This window comes from Egretta garzetta, unplaced genomic scaffold, assembly GCF_000687185.1.
Source record: "Egretta garzetta isolate BGI_Z169 unplaced genomic scaffold, ASM68718v1 scaffold419, whole genome shotgun sequence".
NCBI classification, from domain to species: Eukaryota; Metazoa; Chordata; class Aves; order Pelecaniformes; family Ardeidae; genus Egretta; species Egretta garzetta.
The window spans coordinates 300,699-323,940 of record NW_009260777.1 but is presented as its reverse complement, the minus strand read 5'-3'; the positions used below and the strand labels follow the sequence as shown (position 1 = coordinate 323,940).

The following is a 23,242-nucleotide window of genomic DNA, read 5'->3' as shown; positions in this document are numbered from 1 at the left end:
AAGGATAATGCTTGTTTTTTATTATCATATAGTGTCACAAAAGAAAAAATAGTAATAATTAATTTTTTAGAATAACAAAAGTTATTTAACAGGCAGTCAAGCAAAAGCCAGAGTCTCTCAGACAGGTAAGTTTTCTTGTGTGGGGAATCACTGCAAGCAGTTAGCTTTTACAGAGCATGAACTGCGTGTGTACCACCACAGGGACTCCCAGGGTGTCTTTGGAATGCATTAGCAGCTTTGGAGGGTGAACTATTGCCTACCCCTGTGTCAGGGCAATATGATAGTCCTTGTATCAATTATTTGAAACACATTTCAATAATTTTGCCCCTTCATGAAAACCAAATCCACCCACTCAAAAAAAAAAAAAGCAAGAAGGAGGATTAAAATTAGTTTGAAATCTAATCATTCTGCTGCTCATTTAAAACAGGTTTAGGAAAAGTGTTATGCATCATTATCAAACTATGCTTTGATTAAGTCTGTAGGTAAACCTCCTCAAAATGACATGTTGATAACAAGCAATGGAGGCTGTTCCCGACTCTTCCATACACAAAATTTTATAGGGAATCACAAGAAAGCATGTCTTCCCTCCTGCTAGCTCCTGCATGTAAGCAAAAGTCTAGAGCTGCTACTGGTCTTGCTACAAAACTCATGCAAAAATGGAATTTGGCAGCTGCAACCCTGTGAAGCCAGTTTGTTTACCTCTGCTTCAGGCACTGTGCCAACCTGAGGCAGGAACCACACTCTCAGGTCAGGGCTGTGGGAATGTGCAACCATGTAGTAGGAAAAATTTAGATTAAGGGTACAAGCTCCTAGGCTACACATAGGAAGGTGTGTAGTATGAAGGCAAAGGAGGTAGAGAGCACAAAAAGAAGACTATACTTCAAGTTGGAGCAGAAGGCTCTCATAGTAGGCTGGGGAAGATAAAGAACCCAGAAGCACGGGTAGGAGAATGAAAGTTAGAGAAAGTCAGGGAGACGTGACTTATTTCAGGAGTCAGATGTACGCGCAACCTGCGAAGCTGAAGCTGCTGCTGGCATGAATGGTAATTTCTGAGCAAGTTACAGCAGGGAGCTCCTACTGTAAGGTTATACATAAGCTTCGCAACAAATACAGCTTTTGCTAGCTTCTCCCTGAGCTCCACTGTTTCCAGCCTGTACAGCCAAGACTCTCTGAACATAAATCAGTTCATGGCACATAAGGAGGGAGAATCCAGCTTTGAGATAAGGGGAAGGATACAATATCTAGCTTCTAAAATGAGCAAGGATAGGCAACAAGCAGTTAGGACCACTAGGATACCCCAGCAGCCAGCAGTAGAGGTTCTCATTCCCCGTCTCCATTAACTAATGTTCTGTAACAGGAAATGCCTCCTCCTGCCTTCTCTGGAAAGCAAGCTGTCACCTAAAACCAGAGGAAGATAATTCATTAGAACATGGGAGTGTGCAACTGAGCAAACAGTGATTCCAAAGCAAAGGTCCCAGACGGAAAAACTCCTACTGTTCCCATCTTTTCACCCTGTCTCAGCATAAGGAAAGATTTACCTGATGAGAGAAGTAGTATTACAATAAGGAGAAAGGAGAGGAAAATGCTTGTTTTTTATTATCATATAGTGTCACAAAAGAAAAAATAGTAATAATTAATTTTTTAGAATAACAAAAGTTATTTAACAGGCAGTCAAGCAAAAGCCAGAGTCTCTCAGACAGGTAAGTTTTCTTGTGTGGGGAATCACTGCAAGCAGTTAGCTTTTACAGAGCATGAACTGCGTGTGTACCACCACAGGGACTCCCAGGGTGTCTTTGGAATGCATTAGCAGCTTTGGAGGGTGAACTATTGCCTACCCCTGTGTCAGGGCAATATGATAGTCCTTGTATCAATTATTTGAAACACATTTCAATAATTTTGCCCCTTCATGAAAACCAAATCCACCCACTCAAAAAAAAAAAAAGCAAGAAGGAGGATTAAAATTAGTTTGAAATCTAATCATTCTGCTGCTCATTTAAAACAGGTTTAGGAAAAGTGTTATGCATCATTATCAAACTATGCTTTGATTAAGTCTGTAGGTAAACCTCCTCAAAATGACATGTTGATAACAAGCAATGGAGGCTGTTCCCGACTCTTCCATACACAAAATTTTATAGGGAATCACAAGAAAGCATGTCTTCCCTCCTGCTAGCTCCTGCATGTAAGCAAAAGTCTAGAGCTGCTACTGGTCTTGCTACAAAACTCATGCAAAAATGGAATTTGGCAGCTGCAACCCTGTGAAGCCAGTTCGTTTACCTCTGCTTCAGGCACTGTGCCAACCTGAGGCAGGAACCACACTCTCAGGTCAGGGCTGTGGGAATGTGCAACCATGTAGTAGGAAAAATTTAGATTAAGGGTACAAGCTCCTAGGCTACACATAGGAAGGTGTGTAGTATGAAGGCAAAGGAGGTAGAGAGCACAAAAAGAAGACTATACTTCAAGTTGGAGCAGAAGGCTCTCATAGTAGGCTGGGGAAGATAAAGAACCCAGAAGCACGGGTAGGAGAATGAAAGTTAGAGAAAGTCAGGGAGACGTGACTTATTTCAGGAGTCAGATGTACGCGCAACCTGCGAAGCTGAAGCTGCTGCTGGCATGAATGGTAATTTCTGAGCAAGTTACAGCAGGGAGCTCCTACTGTAAGGTTATACATAAGCTTCGCAACAAATACAGCTTTTGCTAGCTTCTCCCTGAGCTCCACTGTTTCCAGCCTGTACAGCCAAGACTCTCTGAACATAAATCAGTTCATGGCACATAAGGAGGGAGAATCCAGCTTTGAGATAAGGGGAAGGATACAATATCTAGCTTCTAAAATGAGCAAGGATAGGCAACAAGCAGTTAGGACCACTAGGATACCCCAGCAGCCAGGAGTAGAGGTTCTCATTCCCCGTCTCCATTAACTAATGTTCTGTAACAGGAAATGCCTCCTCCTGCCTTCTCTGGAAAGCAAGCTGTCACCTAAAACCAGAGGAAGATAATTCATTAGAACATGGGAGTGTGCAACTGAGCAAACAGTGATTCCAAAGCAAAGGTCCCAGACGGAAAAACTCCTACTGTTCCCATCTTTTCACCCTGTCTCAGCATAAGGAAAGATTTACCTGATGAGAGAAGTAGTATTACAATAAGGAGAAAGGAGAGGAAAGAGAACAACATTACTAAAGCAAGGGTGAATGTGGGCTATTTACCTTATGCTTCCAGCAACACAGGAAATACCCTGACAAACTCTCCCTGCATAGGAGAGAAAGCAATCCAGGTTAACATCCCTGTTCCTACCAGCAAGCTGACACACACCTTTCAAAAAAGTCCTTGTTCTCTCATTATCTGTCCATGTCAACACATTAGCATTTTATTATCATACACCTTGATGCACTTTCCTTCTCTGCCAATCACTGTTTCACTTCTTCACTCATCAAAACAACCATATTGACAATACTACCTTGAAACAGTAATAAATTGATGAAAGCCAGCAGTCAGCTCAGTCTGAACCAAATTAACTTCCTCTTCGAATAGCTTCTTCCTCACTTCATTTTGTCTTACTTTGCCCCAGATTATTAACAGGGGTAGTTTAAAGTTTTCCACTCAAAACTGAGATTTATGGAAAACATGCACTTGATTACATTTTATATATATAATTTGATTAAATTTTGCCAGGTCCCCATTCTCTTCAGTGATTCAGTTCTTGGACTGTCACCATCATACTGATACTATCACCAAATCTTTTTTTCTGAAAAGAAAACAAGTTGTGATCAGCTGTATTTCCACACATTTCTGGGTGAGGACTCTGCATCTTCTGTTTTTGCACTTGGCATATCAAGCATTGAATACAGCCATATGAAAGCTTTTGTCAAGTCTGTCACCACAGCTGTTTTTCAGTCCACCTCATTGAGACACTCTGCAAGAACTGATATGCATAAAAGTAACATAAAACGCAATAAATTACACTAAACCAGAAAATAGCAGCTTCACTAGCCCTCAGGTTATTTCCTAACAAAGTCAAATGCTTAAGGAAATGTGTCAAGTGTCTTTTTATTTCTGTTCTTTCCAAACAAAATCAAAACACAGATGACCCCACTTGCTTATCACACCCAGTGGAATTCTCAAGAGTGATATTATTTAGGTTTTGCAGATGCACTAAACTAAAAGCTGTCAGCGAACGTAGTTATGTTAGAAGAGTATTACACTGGAAGCATACTTTATCCTATCGCAGACTACTTCAGAGACAAGAATTTTAGAAAGAATCCTTTAGAAAGAAACCAAACAAGGATTTTGTCAACACGTTTACTACATAGTACTTTGTTACACAAAAACCTTCTTCCTTCCCGTAAGATCCTTTGACAGAAAGCAGATGATTTCATTCACTGCGGCTTGCAAAGAAACTCAATGAAGGCAGCATTCCAGATTGCCTTCCGGATGCAACATGACATCCCCATTACCCCCAGAGGAAACACGCCAACATTGAAATTCCAACTGGAACACGTGCTCTATCTCCACTTGGAAAAATCTTGTGAGCCAAAGAGCCTCTGATGGTGTGTGATACCACATGCCAAAACAGAGATAAAGTCTTTTGATATTATTCAACCTCAAACTTTATATAACCATGAATAGTAGTTTTAAGTAGCAAAATTTCTTAAAAGAACCCTTACATAAGCAGCTCTTGAACTGCCCCAAACTCCTTCTCTTCCCTTCTTCCCCTGTTAATGCTGTCTTGAGTATCAGCAATACCCACTCCCACACTCTCCGTACTGGCTACGCTAAGAAAAAAACATGGCAGTATAATCTTGTTGTTACTATCCACAGGCAAAGTAATAGCATAAAATACTGTGTTCTGAAAGAAAAATACATGCTTGAGTTACCATGGACAGTACTAACAGGACAGAATTTACTACCTATTCCCTTTTGGAGACTGACAACGTAAGTAGATTGGTGGAATGCCCTGTTTTTCGCAAAGATCATCTCATACAGCAAAGATCAAATGAGATGAAAAAGTTGTCTTACAGAGTAAGTATCAGCAAATTTCAAAGCACTACAAACACAAAGTGGATTAGAACATAACCCTATAAAGAGGAAGCCTGGGTTTTAATCTCTGATCTGACAATGCCTGGTTACCTATCCTTGAACAATACACTTAGCTTTTATGCTTTATCTTCTGTAAAACAGGGGATAACGCCATCTCATGGGACTTTTTTGAGGTTTAATTAATTATTGCTCACAAAGGACTTCAACTTCTTCAACTGTAAGGCACTATTTTAAGTACTAGTATCATCCATAATGTAAACACTTGTAATTTATGGCCCTTAGCAGTCAATGCTAGGAAATAAAGCCAGACTACATGATGTATGTAAAACCTGTGGTGCCATTGCATACAAACATACAAAAGATTGTGCAAATTATTTAAATTAAACTTCAGGCTCTGTGACAAAGGAACCTATTTGACTTTTCCACTCAGGTAATGACTCCTTATCTAAATGCTGCAATAAATCTAACAGGAATATTCTTGTATTAAGCACTGGACAAAATTTTAAGAGCTTTCAATACTCCTGACAAAGCCCTTGCCTATAAATTGAGTTGGTAAAGATCTCTTAATACATGTAGAGGACTCAATGTTTTAGCCTCTAGGAGATAGGGGCTAACAGCTCTAATGTAACAGGAAAGTAAGTTCAGAGCAGAAGGTGCAGGTGGCTGTCTTTTCTGGCAAGCTCTTTTCTTTTTGGGCTGCCCATCTTTCCCTTCCAAAAAAAAAAAAAAAGGGTTCTGGTAATGCAAAAGAGATGGGGCTGCTCCCGCAGTACATCTAATTCAACCTTTGGGACTATATTTGCACATGAAAATTATACAGCCCTTACTTACTCTGATTTCACAAAACAATGGCTTTATTCTGAGCTACTGTAATTATGTCATCTGACAATCTCATCTAAATATTCCCTTCTAGATTATGCCAGTATGGATGTTCAAGGTATCAAGACAATCCCTACCAAAGAGACTTTGCTTTCCTTTGAGGTAGGACTGCAGCAGAACAGATCATCATTCAACCCAGACATCCAGGGCTCCACTACACCTCTGCAGTGCACACTGTTTCACTCCTTCATTCAACTTGCTCTGCAGCTTGAACATGTGAAGTATTGTTTCTCTACAGCTGAAAATGTGAGGCCAGCCGAAGGAATCCTGCCCAACAGTATTATCGAGTGAATCCCTCACATGACTCGGGTAATGCTCTGCTTATTTACACAGATGAGTATGATACAGCATGGATTAGAAACTTAATATTCACTCCAAATGCACTGCAGCTAAAACCTCAGTACAAATGCTGTATTTAATAAATTCTCCCAGTTCTGATAGTGTCTCTCAAGTTTCAGAAAACTAAATGAGAATGTTAGACTAAAAAAACAAAAACAAAACCAACCCCAATCATATTATTCAGTATTAATTTTCAAGAGAAAGTGAACTACTTTCAGTTCAGCTTTTTTGTTATGAGCATAGTCTGCCTTCAACACAAAACTACAACTAAAAATGCTTGCTCTGATCATCAGCAATGCATTCCTTTCCATATGCATTTATAGTTAAATGCCGCACCCTACCAATATGCAAACAACTGCTTTTCCACTTCAAATCTCAGATACAAAAGAATGAAAGACTAGTTAATTTTAAAATTGCTTTTAAGAAACCAGTGACAATCATCAAAATTGGTAGGGATTCTTATTGATTTCACTCTGCTGAAAAGCAAGGCTGTTGAACTGTCTGGCAGAGGAGCAAAAAAAGATCCCATCTCTGAAGCAGACTGTGGATACAGGTATGGAAGGACATACACACATGCACCATATTCTCACAGTAATCAAGAGGCTGAGTGAGTATCAGCAAATCACCTGTAACTTGGGTTTACTTCAGTCGTTTATGACATAGGGATCAATAACCAAGAATGAGGTTGCACTGTTAGACAAGAAGGCTTGCACAAATTTAATGCTAGTATGAGAAAATAAAGGAAAAATTATTAGCTAATTAACAGGTGGGCCTACTCCTTATATCAGAGTTGGGATGTTATGGTCTGGAGAGGTGGACAACTAGGTGGGTAACCAGCTAGGTAGTTGGGCTCAGCAGCTCCACAGAAAAGATCTGAGGGTTGTGGCAGCAAAGAGCAAGCAGAACACAAGTCAGCAACATGCCCCAGCAGGAGAAAGCATTGATAGCATCCCGGGCACAGCTAAGAGGTCAAGGGAAGGGATTATTCCCCTTCTACTCGGCACTTGTTAGTCCACCTCTAGGATAGCATCGAGTTCTGGGATGTCTAATACAAGACAGACTTTGACAAACTGCAGCAAGTCCAGCAGAGGCCATGAGACCGCCAGAGCCTACAGCACTTGCCCAGTGGGGCAAGACTGTAGGACCAGGGTTTATTTGCCCTGGAGAAAGGATGGCTTTAGGGGACACCCAACAGCTGCACCACTACCTACGATGACATTACCAAGGAGATGGACCAGGCTCTTCACCGTGGTGCAAGGTGGGAGCAGGAGAGAGAGTAAGCACGAATTGAAAGACAACCGCCCTCCCTTTTTTGTTCCCAGTTCTATTCTGGCACCCTAAATAGGAAGGATAAGGCAGGGCAGGCCACAGGAGGGTGAGGAAGATGGGATGGAAATGAAGGGGCTGTGTAGCCTCGCCACAGTGTAGCACTCGGAGAGTGTAGCAGAACTGAGCCCCCCCCCCAGCTTCTACAGCTGCCTGACGCATAGAGAAAGGCTTCAGCAGACCCACCACAACAGACAGCTGCCTAGCAGGATGTCATGAAAAGAAAGCTTCCTTGAGAGGCAGAGAAGTGTGTGAGAGACATCACATTTGTGCTGTCTTCCATTTATGAAAATTTTATGTAATAAAAAGAAGGTATTGATTTTTGAGGCTTAAAAAAATTTAATCTGCAAAGGTCAATAAGCAATGCACAATTACAAATTCTATAAAGGCCAAAGAGACTGTTGTGTCATTGCTGAAAGTTGGTTGTTCTATAACCTTTAGAATGACTTTCTGTTCAACAGTGAGTAATCACGACCTTTCTCATCAAAAAAGTGAGATCAAATTCTTAATCCATTATGAAGAACCTGACTGAGAGATCTCTTCCCCCTTTACCGTTAGAACATTTATGCAGGCCACAGGCAAATGAATAGTTTCAGATGATATTTTGATGTGTGAGGATAAAGACCAAATGGACATTTTTGCAGATACTGTCATTAGGGAACAAAGCTGTGTTATTAGGTACCTTCAATTAAGTTCTCAGTTAAGGTTTTATATGCTTATTTGGAGAAAAACAAATACAGTCTTATTCAGCTACTCTAAAATTAAAACAAATGCCTACTATTTCCCTTTGTTAATTATAAAAACCACAAAGTGTTAATTTACATGATAATATAATGTTGAACAAAATTGTTACAGATTAAACACTGCTTCACTTCAGAATGAGTGATTTTTTAGCACACTTGGCAATTGCAAAAGCCACTACCTGAACTAAAACAATAACACAAAGGAAAAAAAATTCTATGTAAACCTTGGACAACTATACATATGGTAACTTTAAAAATGAAGGACTACAAATCACCTTAACTGCAGAGTTAGCTTTAGAGAAAATGAGAGACTGGGACATGACTTCAACACAGCTGAAATCTCTCTCCCCTGCCCCAGGAGCCCAAGAGCTATGTGCCCAAGCCAAGTGTCTAGCTAAGTGGCTAGCTTGTCTTACCTATTATCAATGCAAAATGTTAGACAAGTCATACCATCCTAGGATATTTGTCTAAAACAAGACAGAAGAATCATTCCCCCAAAGGTGCCTTATTCTCTCCTGTGACTTTAGAAGGAGCTAAAACAATAGCTTAAATAGATGCCTAGCTTTAGGCAGCCAAAGCTGGGTGAAAAAAATCCTACCTGTAGAGCTAGACAACATATCTCCTCATACTATACCTACACTTCTCTGTACATGTAAAAATCGTCATTTATGTGCCCTTTCTTCAGTACGGCAACTTAATACTCTCTCTCTGCTTAACTCATCCCATCTAACCGCTAATTTTATGCCTTCTCCTGCAAACATTTCCTCTCCCATTTCTCTCTCAGCTCCTGTTGTTTTAGGGTTGCACTGGGTTTTAAAATTGTGGAAATCGCAGTTTAGACTACACTATTTTAACTGAAAGGAATTTTTAAAACATCTGGAAACATCCACTGCATTGTAAGTTTACTTTATGCAATAAAATAACTTCTGAACCTCCCCTGCATCAAAAATAAGAAAAGTCGTGAAGTTTTCCTTTATGCGTGTTAATTAACTTATTCTATCAAAACCTCATCTCATTTGCCCCAATATAATACATTATGAAATCATTAGAAATAACTGCATTTTACCAGAAAGACAACACACTACAAAATGTTATCAGTATAGCAATGAATACTTGAGAACGTTCTCATTACAAAAGGTTTATTATCAGTCACAGCTCTTTTCTAAATACTCAGTATGAAAATGTGGGCAGAGAAATACAGAAGGCTCAGGAGAGTGCAGGAATAGTGCTTTTTTAAGCACTTATAACTGTGTTCACCACTGGCTTGATGTGCTATTCTTCTATTCAACCAAAAGTACTAGAGATGAAAAGACTATTTCTGAAGTCAAAACCAGCAAACAGTGTAAGGCCTTACAACTACTTCAAAATCACCATGCAAGTTAACTACAGAAATTGACTCATGTGGAACATTTTATGATTATAAGTGATCAGAACATTGGCAGCTGTTGTTACCCAGTGAATACCAGGAAAAAGTAATTATGAGAGCACAGTTAGAATAAATATCTTCCCTGATAAGTATGAAAAAGGGAAGAAACAGATGCATGTCTGATGAAAACTAGAAATTTTATTGGAGTTACTGGTACCTGAAGATGTGGGCTAATATTTTTGGTTTTAAGGTGAAAAAAAGTACAGATATTAAAGAACGTAATCCTTATGATGCAAACACTTTTTTTAATTGTTACTTTAAACCAAGAAGGCTGTAATTTTGCATTACATCAAGCTACGTGATTTGACCCTAAAAATACTGTTAAGCAGTTAAGGTGTAAGAAGTGACCTAGTTTAATATCACAGCAGCCCAGTGTGAGCACCCGTGGACTTGCAACTATATTACAAATAAGTTAGAGAACAGTACAGTGCTCCCATGCTAATACTTGGATGACCAGTATTTAGTCAAGTATTCCTGCCATTAAACGTGCACAAAACAGCTGAAGCAACCTTCATTTTCACAGTACTGAGTTTGAGGAAAGTCTGTCAAAAATGCCTTCTGCTGGTCCTATTGCACAGCTGCCGTCCTGACACAAAAGACAGTTTGATTAACCCGAAGCAAATTTGCCTGGGCCTTGCACAGAGCTTCCTTTTCATAAACAGACACATAAATCATCCCATATATAAGAGTGCATATATGAAGAACCTGGGAAAGGCTGACCTTCGGAAGTGTGTTAGTACTCAGCTACGCAAAAAGAGCACCTTTTCTTTAAAAAAAAAAAAACAACAAGATTGCTTTGTTGACTACGTTCTCCAAAACTTCAGATGTGTAGTGCTGTCTCCTAATACCTCATTTTTGTACATAGGAACAGGAAGGCAAAACAAGACACTTCTTTCAGTTCTCTATCAACTTCCTCAACAGTGACCGAACTGAGCTAAACATTGAAATGGAATAGCTGAATGACCTGAACCACAGAGAACACACTCTCAGCCCCTGGAAAAGCCTATTGTTGGAAGTTGCACAAGCTGCTCAGCAAAGATTGTGCCACTTCTTCAGTGGTTATTGCCATTATGGAGAAAGCTGACTGCATTTACAGTTTCAGCAACAAACACATCTCTCATATTTCTTACTGATATAATCTGTGTTATTAGATTATCATTAAATGTCCATCTTAAACTAGGCTTATTTTTAAAATGTAAGGTGGAATTTAAATTGTAAAAATCACATAAGCTAAAAAAAAAAAAACAAAAAACCACACCAACAAAAAACCCTCAAAAAACCCCCACACCACACAAAACCAAAAACATCCCTTCACTCCAGGAAGTAGATGGAGAGATAAAAAAAACCATAATCCACCGCATACTGCATTTTACATTAAAAAAACCAAAAGCAAAAAACATGCCCTCAGTGGAGTAAAGCCTGGGGAAGATGGACAGACTTCAGGTGCTCATGTCCCAGGGAGCTCAGATGAACAAACCCTATCCTTGAGAAGTGTTCTGATCACCAAGACCATTCCAAAGACGACAAATGAATAACCTGTCCCATGGAGAAGGGCAGGGTAACCAAGCCTGCAATAAAGGGCAAAGTGGGATAGGAACTGAATCACACCTGCAAGAGAAAACAAAAGAAATTTCAAAAACGTACTCTGCAGCAGTCCTTTGATAAAGCTCTTAACACATTCCTTTTAAAAGCTATTCTACTTCTTTTACGTCACAGTTAGAAGAATAGGTGAGAATTGCTACATATTCCTCCTTCTCCCAAATGCTCTTAGTTGACTAACAGAAGACTTACCTCTACTTTCATAAGCACAGGATCCTTAACAAAACCCGTGGAATCCACAAAAAATGAGACGACAGTTTTCCACACATTAAGCTTATTAAGATTCTGATTCAGCAAAAGCAAACACACAGAAATAAATTCAGAAAAGCAGTTATTCACACTGCCATTAATGAAAACAGTCCCACAAATAACATTGCACGATATTCAACAAATCAAATCCTCTCCCTGTAAAATCATTAATTGAATAAAACTCATTTAAATGCCTATTTAAAAATCTCCCAGGGGAATAAAATACTTGAGCTTTTGCTGTTAGTGAGATTAATTTGTATTTTCTTCTTTTTTCATTTATTCCATTTAAAAAAAAGAATAAACTTGTGAACACTTATCTGAGAAGAACCACCTTGCTCTCAGAAGAGCTGAAAACTCAATGTTCATCAACTTGAGTTGAAGTAACTCCACTAATAACATAGAAATGTATGGAGAAAGATCTTTTTGTATTCTTTTCCTACAGCCTACAAACAAACGAAGTGTTGGAATATGGCTGAGCAAGCTTGAACAATGCCCTAATAAATATTCGTAAGGCATTTCTGCTACAATACAGTCAAGAGTTTAGAAGCAGTAGAACTATACAGCTACATATACCTGTCAAACCTTGAAATCTGTTCTCTTTTAAACCCTAAATTGACAGCAGAGGTATTTAATGTGTACATTACTACATCTAACTAATCAAAAAGATAATAATTTATCAGCATGCTATCAGGTAATTTTTTTTACTCAAGAATGAAAAAGAGCTGACGCATCTAAGAGAAACAACATAGTACAAAGAAATCTTAAACAAATCAAATTATAGTTAAAGCAAACAAATAAATATAATGTTAAACTTGATCTGGTTGTCCAATATATATTAAGTATGTCTTAGAGAGATGTATTTTCATTTTTTCATAGAACTTTATATGTTTACAGGTAGCATTTTTCCTCCATAAATCTACTGTTATTTCTACTATTTGTGCACTTGAGCTGCACAGTATGAAACAGTATCTAAATAATGCAGGACAGCCACTATACAATTTTTCCATGAATTGCCTTTGGTAAGTTCCCAAACTAAAATAGAAAACTGGGCCTCATTAACACTGGCAGACTTCCATGCTCTCCCACTTTCCAAAACTGAAACTGCTAATATGGAAAGAAAAAAACATAATAAAATAAGATTGATCTTTAGGTTTACAGCAAAAAAAATGTTGAAGGGCCTGAAAAACAAAAACAAACCTTTAAAGCCTGAACCATATTTCACCTAAATGGTGGAAAATCTAAACAAGCTATTCCTTACTGATAGCACCAGGAGTAAGCAGTTTCGTAGCTGCTAACACCTCAAAATATCTTCCTATGCTGGAATATGCCCCTCCCTTCATTACCTATTTTCTCGTCTTTACATAGCTTTAAACTATGCTTACAAAACCAACAAACGAACAAAATACTTAGGGCACATACAAGTGTATCTGACTTCGTCTTCAGCTAAGACAGATCCTATCACCTAACTGCAATGCAGGTAAAAGTTTGAAATTTTAGATTGGGGCCAAGAGGTCTAACATGTTTGAGCCATGCAGAATAGGCAACATTACTGGCTCCTTGCACTGAGCCATTTCAGACACCTGCCCAAGCAATCTTCGGCACCTAGGGAAACCCACTTTATAAATAAAACTTCCCCCAGGCAACACGCCTCCATCCATGGCCTTTTGCTTTCAATTTGCTACATAAAAGGTGTCCACAGATAAATTTGGTTTGCTTCAACTGCTTTCCTGTTTTCATACCCTAATAGAATAGGAAGGGAAAGAACAGGTAGAAATGAAAGCAGCAAGCTCTTAAAATAGGAGACACAAAAAATTGCACTACACTACGACAGCAGGACACCGTGTTTCTAATAGCCAATTTAATTGAACGCAACCCCCGATAACTGTAGTATTCTGCTTCCAACTGAACTGCTATTTCAATAAGGAGTAATTTTCTTACATTTAGACACAGCAGAAAATGTTTTTTTCATTACTACTTTTTAATGAAACAAGATTACCGATCTGAAAACACATACATTAACAAAGCCAAGAAACTTCATTTTACTGTGTTCTCCCTAGTTCCCCCCGATTTCTTTCATTTTACTTTTTCCTTTTCCTTTTTTTAAACATATTTCTTTCTCCTAGGACTGGGTAACCTTTGAATGGATCTCCACTACAAGTGAAACAGGAATGCGCCTGCTGATTGACTATTCAAGAAAAAAAGTGGAACTATAATTTACAGACCACTGTCTAATGCACAAAGTTAACAAACTGGGGGAATAATGAAAAAAAACCAAAACAACCACTATTTATTTTGTGGTCACCTTTTGATAAATTTAATGGGGAAAGTTGAAATCTACCAGTTGGAAGGTGACTTAACTACTGGTCAGATATTACTGAGGAGACATCAAAGCCCTTCAACAGTTTGGTCTGAAACATTATTGGCTTTCTAGGTTTTGCAGTTTTCCAGAAGCTGAGGAAAACCCTCCCCAGGTCGCATCTCACTTAGCCAAACCAGCCAGAGAGACTAAAATGGAAACCACACAGATTGTTCTGACAAGGCCACTTTTCCAATCCCATGTGACAATTCCTGAAAAATCCAAGTGTTTTATGGAAAAAAAGTCAATGTCAGCAAATTTGCTGCAAGCAGAGTTTTCATGCGCCTAAGAACTTTCCATAGAAGCAAACCTGCTCAGTGTCCCCCAGCACCCACAAAGTGCTTTGAGCAGCCCCATTCAGGCTAGGACAGGCAGATCTTTCAGGTCCCAGAGGGGTTGGATTCAGAAGAAGCCACAGCTGACAGCTCACCTCAGCCCCTGAGCATCCATGGAGAACTTGATCTTGAAACTACCAAAAATAAACATTGGAATTATTTTCATGACAATCTCTTCAGACAAGTAATTGTTCAGGTTTAGAACAAAACTAATTTTCTGGTTTGTTTTGGTGGTTTTGTTTTTTGGTTTGGTTTTTTTTGTTGTTCCCCCCGCCCTGAAGATTGGGTTTCCATGTATTCTAGAAGGGTACCTCTACATAAGCATGCTTATAACCATATACAACCCCCCAACTATAAAATATGTATTTTTTAATCTCTTTATACATAATATGGGGGGTTATATGTCTATTTTATAAATATTTTGGATGTAAGTGGTTTTTAGTTATACATATTGTATATATACATATGGAGAGACACATATTTACATTTATGATAGATAAAAAATTTGTTGTATTTTTTCTTCTCCCTCCTGGAATTTGTAGTCCAACAGGATAACATACTACTTGTCTAATTTTGGGGGGTGGGGCAGGAAATCAATTCAAGATTTCTATTTATTTATTCAACCCTTTTTTTCCTAGGTACAGCATGTGCTTTATTGTTAAAGAATGTTTTTGAAATAGGGTGACACTAAGGATAAAAAAAAAATGCATTAGCATATACTCTGAAGTCTTTTTTTTTTTTTTAAAAAAAAGTATCATGGACACTTGTGTCATGGAACAGTTGGCATTTTTGATTTCATACACACAGCACAGAGGTGAATGTCAGTCCAATAGATGTGTTTGCTTAAAAGTAAGTAAATATCAAGAATCTAGGATTTCTGTCTCACTGACTAGCCTTTACTGTGCACACAGTATTAATCTGAAGCACATTTGTATGGTTAGAGATTTTACTTTTCTTAAGCCATAAGCAAAGAAATAGCGTAAGAAGGGATTTTTAGACAAAGCCTTAGCGACTGGAACACTCTAGTCATGTAGGAAGCAGCAAGGAGGAGAGCCGAAATGTGGTCCAAAGTTTTACCAGATCTCCACCCAACTGCCCTCATATAAGCAACTACACAGAGCTGTGAGATACATGTTGTAAGAAGAGTTAGCAATTAATTGAAAAAATACTGGGATTTTATCTTGAAATTTTAAAAAAGAAATAAAGGGGGGGAAGGAAAGAAAAAAAGATTGAGAGTCCTAAAATGGTTCAGCTTTATTTCCACGGGCAGTATTATGTTCCTTTTCACTACCACCTGACTGTCTTTTACCCCTCCACAAAATAAAATCAGATCTACACAGGAGCTATTAAGGTACAGCTGTGGAAAATATTCCACTGTCACTGAGCTAAACAGCCTCCCCGACTGCATTCTGCAAGTTTGCCTCTGGGTACATCGCATGGTTGGACGCCTGTCTGCCCGCGAGTTCTCTGTTAGAGGCGCATTCTCTCCTTAGAGAGAACACTTCACTCTCTTTAGAGACAATAATCTACCATTTCACTGTACTTTGACTCCCTTTGAACCAAAGATGTGGCATTTGTGTGTATCTGTCTTTGAAAATAAGGCCTACATAATAAATTGCTGAAAATTATGTTCAAATCAGTGGCCTATCCACAATCTTAAGCACACAGCTCCATGTTGCTATTTGGGGGTAAATGATCCCCAGTTTTCTTGCTACTCAAATATACAGCTTACATTTTGGTTCTATCAATTAATTGGTTCATTTGCTGTCACTCTCAACTGATGATCCAAAGTTCCAAAAGATACCTGTATTTTTCTACTTATGCATCACAAGTTGTACTATATATATACACAACATGCAAATTAGTATACACAAACTGAGCAGAAACAAACAGCCTACTGAATTTTTAAATGGTCAGTGCAAGATTTGTTTAGTATCTGCAGAAGTGCTTTTAGAATAGCTAGTTCCAGTTTTTGGTTTGTTTTCTTAATGGAATAATAAAGTCTTGCCCTTGCACTTACAAGGTTTTAAAAAATTTAGTCCCTCACTAATCCAGGTATTTGACATAGCTGCCATCCTCCCTTGCCTCTATACTACAGCTCTGCCAAACTCTTTCATCTCTCCCGCGCCTTCCCCCACAAGCACCTTCTCTTTGCCTTTGCTGTAGCTCCTGACTCCCAGGTTGCCATTTCCAAGTGACCCTTCATCACTAACTTGCCTCTTCTTCAAAAGGGAGTCTGACAGAGTTAGATGCCCGCAGGCTAATGGGAAAGGGACAGAGATCTACTGATTTTTGGTATTCAAGTTATTCATGTCTCAGTTCTGTCACAGAAGTGCAAGGGAGGCTCTCTTTTGCTTTAAAAGAAACTATCAGTTATGTCACAACCTATGGAAATCCAAGTCACTTCATCTTTGCTGGCAGGAATATGACTGTAGGGGCATGAAAGAAAAAGAAAATCCTCTTTTCCAAAGGAAAATTACTTTTCTGGATCATGATACCAATACTGTTTACCTCAGGATAAAGAATGAAGCACAAACTATGCATTATACTGTAAAACTAAATACTGCTCTTTCCAACCATAGAAAGCCTTTTCTTGCCCCAGGTGAGTGCAGCCTGTGGACTGTAAGCTGACTGCTGGCCTGAGTGTTGAGTATGCCCTTCTGTGGTTGAGACAGCATAAACCCAGCAGTATCACACAGGAGTCTTATTCTGTATCACATCACCAATAACTGTGATACACAACAGCAAAACCTAGGGATTTAACAGTCTTAAATACAATCTAAGCTCCATTTTATTTACGTAATTATTTATTAAAATGTAATGTAAAAATGCTTTCAAGGGGAAGCCAATACCTTGGGTGGCCATGCAAATATTCACAAATTCAGACAAGAATAGTTTCACTCTCTCCTACATTGTACTAAAATATCCACAGATGATGGAACACAATCAAGATTTTAAAAAGTCCATCTGATATTTGGTATCTAGACTAAAACTGCCCTAAAATGTCTTGTATTAATACAATTATTATAAGGCATTCAACAGCCCCACTCAATGTTAGGTTTCAACATATCACAGTTCTTTTTCTACAGCAAATCAAATGCAAACTACTTCTTTTCCCTGAAGATGCCTTGCTCAAGTGGGAATTGCACTCTGTAGTCTGTAGGTGCCCTAGAATTGATATGTATATGTTAATGGAACAGTATATAAAGTCACCTCAAAGGCAATTGGTTTAAAATTGTAAACCCCTACAGATGGGATGTAGGGTGACAAGTTAATTTAAAATTAGATTCCTAGATATAGTGCACACCTGATAATTGAGAGAAGTGGGAGGAGGGAGAAGAAGGTTACTGCTCTATATTTGAAAAGGTGAATCCCTCCTTCATTAGAGGAGGAGAGAAAGGAAATGCAGGACCATACTGAAGTGGAGATCATGCTGCTGATTGCAAGGATTTCCAAACAGCTACAGGGTTGGGGATGGATGTATTGATGCTTACACCTTTTTGCTATGGGTGAAATCCATCAAAATTTAGGGAAGCTGTTGGGCGAGTAGAGAAGGACCACTGAACACCAAGACTCAAAAAGCCCAGCTCATGCTCTTCCACTGTCTTCTCCCTCTCCCATGGAGGGACAGCAGCAGAAATCCCCAGAGGCAATACAGCTTTAATCCCCGTCACTGCTCAGAACTGCCCAAAACCCACTGTGAGAACAGTCCCTCCAAGCCTTCCCACAGCGTGGAGGCACTGCACCAAATCTGCTGCCCAGGTCCTTTGCCAGTCTCAGCTCCAAGACTGAATTTCTCTCCCCAAGAGCCCATGCAGAAACCTCAGCCTCTTCCCAATATTGCACACCAGCAGCACCTACTACAAAAGCTCAGTGCGTGCTAAGAACAACCACCCTGGGGAGCATTTCCCCACTGCACTCAAAGAATACTAGTATTTTGCCATTCCCACTGCTGCAAGGCCAGAGGGTTTGGTTTGCTGCAGACTATATTGTACCTACGGCAATTATCATTTGTGGAACGCACTACTGTGCGAGACAAAACACAACACCAAAGGGAAGCAAGAAATATTTAGCTTTAAGTTGTCAGCCAAACATACCGCTTATAAGGAGGAACAGATAGAACAGAGACAATGAGCAGAAAATACAGTCACAGTATCTTTCTATTTTAATAACAGTTCTAATTGCTGACATGCAATTATTCATGCACAGCTACATGTTCCTTTTGTGCCAGAAGCACTGTAGGGGCTTTGAAGGTAAGAGTTGCCATCCTGCACTTACAAGTACTTTGTCTTAAAAATTACACAGGCAAATACTCTGGTATGAAATATCTAGAAACGTACATGCCAACGTGAGCATTATGCACGCCAGGAAATAAGCCAGAGTCTGTAAGTTAAAGTACCATGAACAAATGTGTCCCATTCCTAGCTCCTGAGGCTCCAACACTGTAGCAGAGGCAGCAGTTTACTTCAATTCTAAAATTAAAAAAAAAAAGTATACGTGGACCTCACAGAAAACAAGCAGCTAAAATAAAATCTAAATAAAATCTTTGTATCTACCTTTTTCCACTTATACAAGAGTCAACCTGAAAGCACAACAATGTAAAAATGCTCTAGTTTGGAAAAAAAAAAAAAAAAATTAAAAAAATCAAATTGCATAAAAGACCTTAGCTTATTAGCTTTGTCACTATTCCATTTGTCTTCAATGTCTTTTCTAAAAAAGCCTAGAAGAATGAAGTGCAATAGAATTATTTCTAAATAGCTATGTAAACAAAAAGGGCTGTCCCCAATTATTGTTTAGTACAGAATTAAACACCGTATCAATATTAAATTATTTAGGGAGCAGGCTGTGTTTATGTTGACCTTACCTTCCACTGACTGAGAATTTTCCATACACCAAATAGGAAACAGCTTACTGGACACAAAGCTGATTTTATAGTGTCAAATTCACTTTTCTTTCTAAACTAAATCTGGACACCAACCCCTAAGAGCAACCTCCAAGAGGCTCTTGTCTTCTGCATTATGACGGGATACTTTAAGTGATGCCAAATTAATCTTTTTACTTTACCACATACCTTGAAACTACTGAAATACTATGGAAACAGTCAGTCACTTATTCAAATTCTCTTTATGCTAACAACTAACAGACTACAGCCCCTTCTGTCAGCTAAGCTCACAGTACATTTTGCTTGCCAAAGATTATTTGGAATAACTCTTCAGCTTTTTCACTTTGCTTACTAAATACCCTTCAGACCCCCAGTATCTGAGCAGCCTCCATGAAAGAAAGCCCATCCTATTAGTCGCTGCTGCTATGAAGAAAGAGAGGAAACTGAGGAAAAAAGAAACAGATTACAATCTCCCCCTGGTGTTAGCATCTGTCAGCAAACAGAAAGGAAGGGCAAAGGAGATGGTAAGAGCATCACAATAATCCCCAGGGCTCTTATCCACACACAAAAGCACACATGCACATCTGTGATGCTGCAGACTTGAGAATTAAGAGATCATCAGTCACAAGCACAGAGTATGTCACAGAGCACGCCTGGGGACCAAAGAACAGACAGTCACATGTTTAAGACAATTCCTGCCTCCTTCCAAATCCCCTGGTCTTCGCTTCCAGTGAAGTGGAAGATTCAACTACCACACACTGCCCTCTACCCTCAGCACCTCTGTCTCAGATTCGCCCTAAGCTTTTCACTCAGTCACTGGTCTTACTTTTCCCCACATAATACTCTTTAACACTACCTCTCTATAAAACGTCCTCTTGTCCAACAGGGCATCACTGTTATTCTTCTCAAATATCTTTATTTACAATTTCCACATATTTTTGCTTTCAAGTATTCAGCATTATGCCTTCTGGTTCCACAAATTCTCCTTAATTATTGCCTCCAAAAGCCTGCAGAGTCATGCATACACAAAAGACAACTAATATATGAGCTATATATATATGTGTGTATATATATATATATAGTGTTTTCCTCATATAACAGCTTTCTTCATATTACATACATAAAGAGTGTCTTTGCAGACCAGTATTTATTCCTCCTATCAATGAGGATGTTGGAGTTTCATTTTCAGCCCTTACCTGTCATAATCGAATATATATGGTTTTACCTGCAAGACAGAAACTGGGCTTGAGACCACTCAGTCCGAGATTAAAAAGCTCTCAATTTTAGGTTTGGTGTGTTCTGTTTTGAGGTCTTTTTAAGAAGGATTGTTAGAAGAAAAAAAAAAACGAAACAAAACGTATTTCCCTCCACTGTTTGTACAAAATGGTACATGGCACCAGTTAGATGGCACATTAAAACCATTTGTATGTTTAATATCAGCACAAAAATAAAAATCAAGAGTCATAAGATATACGGGTTTCCTTTTTATACCATGTAGAGCTGGCACTGGCAAACAAACCCTGTTTCATTGCTACTTTTCTGGGCGTGGTATATAGTTTTTTATGTCTTCAGAAACAAAACCAGAATCAAACACATGTGATGCTTTAGACTTTTGAAGGAATTCTCTGTTTTGCTGTCCTTTAATTTAGCTCCAAACAGTGACTACTGTGGTCCAACATATTTACCCCATCAACTCCAGCAAATGTTTACCTATGTGCCACTCTACCCTGTTATTCAGCAATCCTGCAACAATACTTTAATTCACCAACCGCTGGGAGCTGTTTTTAACATTTCCCATAATTCTGCAGACAGAATGCAGATTCAAACACTTGAAACACACTATGAGAAAGGGCCGAGCAACCATTTACGTAGCAGCAGTGGCTTGCATGTGGTCAGTAAAGACAGGTGAGAAGAATCCTTTCGTGATGAAAGGCACATTATCCATGACAAGGCCAGGAACTAGTTCCAGTAGCACTAGCCTAATGGTAACCTAGAATTAGTTTTTAATTAGTTTTAATGTCTGCAGCCAGTATGCCTAAGATAGGCACAGCTGGTGAAATTCTGGCATCCCAAACTGGAAGAGCAATGGTCCCATTCATGTTAAGAAGGTGAGGATTTTCAGCTGTTGCCACAGTAGGAAATAAATACAATATTCACTTCTTCACTCTGAACATGGTCTCAGTAAGAGCAGGGCAGGGAAAAAAGAAGTGGCCATATCATTTGCTTAGTTTGACAGCATGTAGAAACTTGTAGCTTGCTTAGCTTTTATATTAGGACTCATTAGAAAAGCCACAGGGAAGGAACTTCTCTTTGTCCTTCTGCACATGCATGGAAAGCAACAAAAGCTTATTCTCCACAAGCCTCTGCCTAACAAAAGGGCCTGATACAGCTTCCTTAATTTTTACTGTTTTCTGCTACAGGGCAGATCCAGGGTTCTGTTAAACAAAAGCTGACTACAAATATTTCTGATCATACAGACCACGTGGAGAAAACAACATCAAGACTCGCTACAACCATACTAAATTCAGAATAAGCTCCTGTGATGTATTTCTTCATATCATCTAAGAAATGGAAACGTTAATTTCGCATGTTAAAATTCACACAAACGCTTCACCCATTACTGTTCTGCCAACAAACATGTTCTACTGTATTTCTTCTTTTCATATTAGCTTGCTGATCAATAAATAAAACTTTGCCACTTTTTGAAATTGCTCACTACAACAATTACAGCAAGAACACCAGCTCTTGCCTGCCTAAAAAAAATAACTAATCGTTCAGCCAATAGGAATCACCACTGGGGCTGACACATCATTGCATCAGAATACTCTTATGTTGCCCTGTTTTCCTAGCTTTCTTTTAATCTTAATGCAACTGGGATGCAAACGGGAAAGCTGAGAGCAAGGATACTTCAAATAGGATGGTTCCTGCAACAAGAAATGCCAAGAACACAAAAGAATATCATGGTACCAGCAGAGATCCGAACTTCACTGTATTATCTGCTCTGCTGACAGATGGAGGGGGAACATTTCTTTGAAGCATTCTTAAGCAGTGGGAAAATGGTGGAAGAAAGTGATACAAGCAATACAAAATTAGTCACCGAACAAAACTAGCCTATTCCTGCATCACAGATCAATGCTGTCTCCACTGGACCTGTCAGCTGATAGATTTACAGGGGACTACAAGATGAGAGCAAAAGCACATCAGTGCAAGAGATGGACATGCTTATACACATATATATGAGATACAAGTAAGGCTTTATTTTGATGCTTAAGTAAAACAACAACCAAAACACTTATGCTATTGAAACCTGTGCAGGCTACACAATCTGCCACAGGAGCTGCAACACCCTGTGAAAAGACCCTATCATATCAACAGTTTTGCCAACAAAATTAAGTACATTGAACAAACATGAGAGTAAAAAAAAAAACCAAACCACAAAAACGACAACAAAACCACAATAAAAATCTATATGGTTTCTCTCAAAGCCCATTAATGCAACTAGAAAACCTGATCCCACTGATTTTAGCAGGCTATATAGCAAACTCATGAATAACAAATCTTTATATTTCACATCAGGAGATTCAACCAATACAAAATGTTACAGTGCCTGTGAAGCATCCTGGCTGGAAAGCTGTCCAGGGATTAGAACAATTAAAGACTATTCAGGCTCTGGTCCTTAAATCTGCTTCTACTCCAAGAAAACCATTGGATTTTTTCTTTCACCTGTGACAAAGATCTGGCCTTAAATTACAATATTCTGATAGCTAAATTTACAGAACTAGCAATACCCTGAAAATACAGAACCTCAGAGAGAAAAGAGAGCTCATGAAAAAATAAACCTTATGGGATTATCAATTAAGATATTTTAGCTTCCAAACTTAAAATAAATGGAAAATATGCCATATGAACCTCTGCAGATATTAAATCATTTTATTTTTATTATATTGAGACCCATAATTGCACCTGGAAGGAAGGAAAAACTGGATCACTTTGTCCCCATTGGTCTAAAAGCACAAGTACCATCAAGAGACATACCTGACTCACTGGCAGAGTGAGCAGTGAGGAGACCTGCATTAG

General features: G+C 38.8%; 1 protein-coding gene across 1 annotated transcript in view; it reads right to left on the bottom strand.

The window, feature by feature from the left end:
* The window catches only part of PLCB4 (phospholipase C beta 4), a 194,689-nt gene that overhangs the window by 159,145 nt on the left and 12,302 nt on the right, over positions 1-23,242 (bottom strand). The gene's annotated exons all lie outside the window — the stretch shown is intronic.